At 42.8% G+C, this 3,499-nt stretch overlaps 1 non-coding gene across 1 annotated transcript; it reads right to left on the reverse strand.

The window, feature by feature from the left end:
* On the reverse strand, nucleotides 1-1,000 carry LOC115325374. The gene has a single exon (XR_005715784.3). It is a non-coding gene; the product is annotated as an uncharacterized LOC115325374 (transcript).
* Between the last annotated feature and the right edge of the window lie 2,499 nt (nucleotides 1,001-3,499).

Raw genomic sequence — 3,499 nt, forward strand, 5'->3', positions numbered from 1 at the left:
TTAATCGAAAACGTAACGTTTTGCGCCGATGAGCAGTGTTTTGTAGCGCAAAGAAAAGGGAGCAGATTTGCTTCTAGCAAAGGCAAGGAGGTGCTTCCGTGCGTTGCGAACTGAGCGGGAAAAATCTTCGCCCATGCTGAAGTTAGTACCTTTTAGTTTACGGCCATTCGAAAGGATGGCTTCTTTAGTTTTGAAAAAGGAGAAGTTCACTATTATTGGTCGTGGACGCTCGACCGAATGACGCCCGAGGCGGTGGGCACGTTCTATTTCTTTCGAGTCTAATGTTACATCAAAAAGTTCAGAGCAAAGGCGAATGATTCTTTGTTCGGACTGGGCAAAAGTCTCTGTAGGTGAGGGATCGGGCACACCATAAAATATTAGATTCTTTCGTCGGGATTGATTTTCAGTGTCGTCCACACGGGCCTCAAGGTCAGAGACCTGACGAGCCGCGTGGGCGGCCCTGGTCACCGTGGCCTCCACCTCAGCACGTAGCGTGGAAAGGCCTTGGTAATGACCCTCCAGGTCAGTCATCCGCCTGCCTAGGTCCGATATGGTCCTATCGGTTATCTGCAGCTGACTTTTTAGGCCCTTTACCTCCTCGATGAGTTTAGTTTGACCTGCAAACAGCTTCTGCAATTCGCTTAGGATTTCACTTGAGGTAACAGGACCCGGATTAGTCTCTACATCTCCAGACAACATCAGTAAGCGGCGGATGACTTGAGCACATTCACTAGCAACGGCAATGCAACACTGCAGGCTCGGCAGCTGTACTAAAAGATAGTTGCTCGATTTCTTAGACGAGCTAACGTATGACAGACCAACCTGCATGGTGTAGGACAGCGGGTTAATGGACCGTGTTGTGGCACAGCCACCGAGCCCACAGAGTGCAGTCGCCGGATGTTGTTCTTTTATGACTGGCGCATCTGTTGACGTCGATGACGATGGTGCTTCCCACGATGAACTTGGGATCCACGGATCAGATGACAGCGCCACAAGGTTTAGCGGCGCGTTTGCTGTTGATGACTGCCAATCTCTCGAGCCGTGTGCGTGGCGAAGGGGCGTACTTTCCGTGGCGATAATCCAGGTATCATTCAGGAAGGCTGGAACCATGACGAGGGTGATGAACGAGGTAAGGACCTGCATGGTGTAGGACAGCGGGTTAATGGACCGTGTTGTGGCACAGCCACCGAGCCCACGCCTTGACTTAACTAGTCTGGAAGTCGATTCTGGTTCGGCCATGACCAGATAAAAAAGAAAAAAGAAATGTGCAGTTACGAACAAATGACACACACAGAAAAGACACGGCCGCTGTTTTTGCTCAATTTTTAAGATCTCGCTATGTTTGAGTAGAGCTCTAAAAATAAACAGGAAAAGTTTTGCAGCAATGATAACTTTGCGAGGTGTGCCGAATGGGCTGGTTTTTATGGGCCGCATCTTGCAGATCTAACGGGGAGATGCCCATATTAAGGTGTGTTTTTAGGCGAAAAAAAAACTCTATGTAGCGTTTTTCACACATAAAATAGTTATAAATCATATCACGTGCGACTATCTCAAACGATAAACTACATCATTCCAAAAATTCCAGGATTCAAAGTGGAGATATGCAGTATTTCAGGACATTGCTAACAAGAAGCTGGATGTCTCATCCTTCATCGAAATATTCCGTCTGTCATTTGGGGTGTTTTTTTTATGAATTTTACTGTGGCCTATGCCGAAAATCACCAGCCATAATTACATTCATTTCAATACGCCAATCGCGATTCAATGCTGTTCACGAGTTCAGGAGCAGTGCACCAGCAAGGAAAAACTGGAGCTGACTGAGTTCCATCTGCACAGCCCAGTCCACCCGATAACACTATTCACGTATCGTTAAACTTAATACTCCGAAGTACAGCCCCGGTTCGTATCAATCCTAATCTAACTGCACAAGGTAGAGCAGTAAACGTAAATGCGCGATACAAGATGAGCTGCGCAAGCTAATTTAATTGTGTGATCAATTCATTCTACATTTTAAATAAAATATTCAGAAGGAATTAAGCACACGAAATCTAAAGACCAGTTACGCTCGCCTAGGAAGCTCGTCTGAGGAGCAGCGCCACTTGCATCGTTCGGTAACGATCCTCAATAAAACGCGCGAAGGACGATGCACTTTCGTCTTGAACTGAAATAAAAATAGAGACGTCCTCAAATCACACAAAAAACCAAGCCAGGGTCGCCGTTCTTAGAGTTCATTCAGATCTTCTTGATGCGGGGTATCCCGATCGTTTGGTTGTAAACAGCAACCGGCACACGCGAATTTTTACACAAAAGAAGTTACTAACATTTGTAGCTGTCAGAAGCAGCTAAGGTTTGAAATGGATTGCGGGCAAAGCTAAACGAAGAGAATGTTTTCGAAGCATGCCGGGTAAATGTCCGACAGCGCTGTATCCGTTTTCCCGACGTTTGGTAGAGCCGCGTATGGTAGTACAAATTTCTTGTTTTCGGCTCATTTTTATCAGAGTAATTAGACAGAAATTTCCTCCTTTCGTAAACACAAATTTAAATATCTACAAAAATAACCATTGGGTTAGTTTTGCATGAAACAATAAAAAATAAATTTCACCCAATCTTGTTGAGGTTAATGAACCAAAGTAATGAAATAAAATCATCGTGTCAGTTTAAACGTAATCTACCTGTTCACCCGAGTACTTTCTACAATCAGGTGGTTTAATTACTATGAGAATAAAATAACTGGTTATTATACCAGAAATTGAATGAAAAGAGCAGTTAATATCTGTTTTTCTTTCTTGTTCTCGGTTATTGAAACAAAAACTAAGAGTTGCTCATCTTTTTACTTTACAGATTTGTTACTTTTTCCTTTGCTTTCTCTTCCCTTTTGTGGGCCTTGTTGCACAAATTCAACACCAGCAGAGGTATACTGCGCGACACCATCAGTGCGAACACGACGTCGGTGTTCTATTCTTTTTTTATTTGTTTGTTTAGATAAACAAAGGTATTATGCGACACTGAATTTTATCTCCGAGTTTAGCCCACTAAGTGAACACTTTCTACCACCGCAGTGGTTTTTTTATGATAGCCCTTAATTTATAAGAGAATTACAGGAGAAAAAAAAAGAACGGAGATAGCTTGTTTGCGTTAACAGTTTCCCGCAGTCAAAAACTTCTTTTCTAACATTGGTACTTTTTCTCACGCGAGGTCTGTTCCTGATTTTTATAGAAAAATAAAGATGTGATGAACCAAGAAGCTTTTTCCCTCCTACCATCGTCAGCACAAAAAAGCAAGAGCGATCTCGATGACTCTCCGAAACAAGCAATATTTTTATTAATTATTTTGAAAAGTATAATAAAGATACTTGCTACATTCTTTAATGCAGGTAAAAAAATATACAATAAGATTGGGCACAACAGAAGGCAAGGCTAAAGATGACAGAAAAAAGTCAGGTACTATATCTAATGAGTTTCCGTCTTTTACGTGGGTTTCCCAAGATCCGACTTCGTTA

Source organism: Ixodes scapularis, unplaced genomic scaffold, assembly GCF_016920785.2.
Source record: "Ixodes scapularis isolate PalLabHiFi unplaced genomic scaffold, ASM1692078v2 PGA_scaffold3__209_contigs__length_174095766, whole genome shotgun sequence".
NCBI classification, from domain to species: domain Eukaryota; kingdom Metazoa; phylum Arthropoda; class Arachnida; order Ixodida; family Ixodidae; genus Ixodes; species Ixodes scapularis.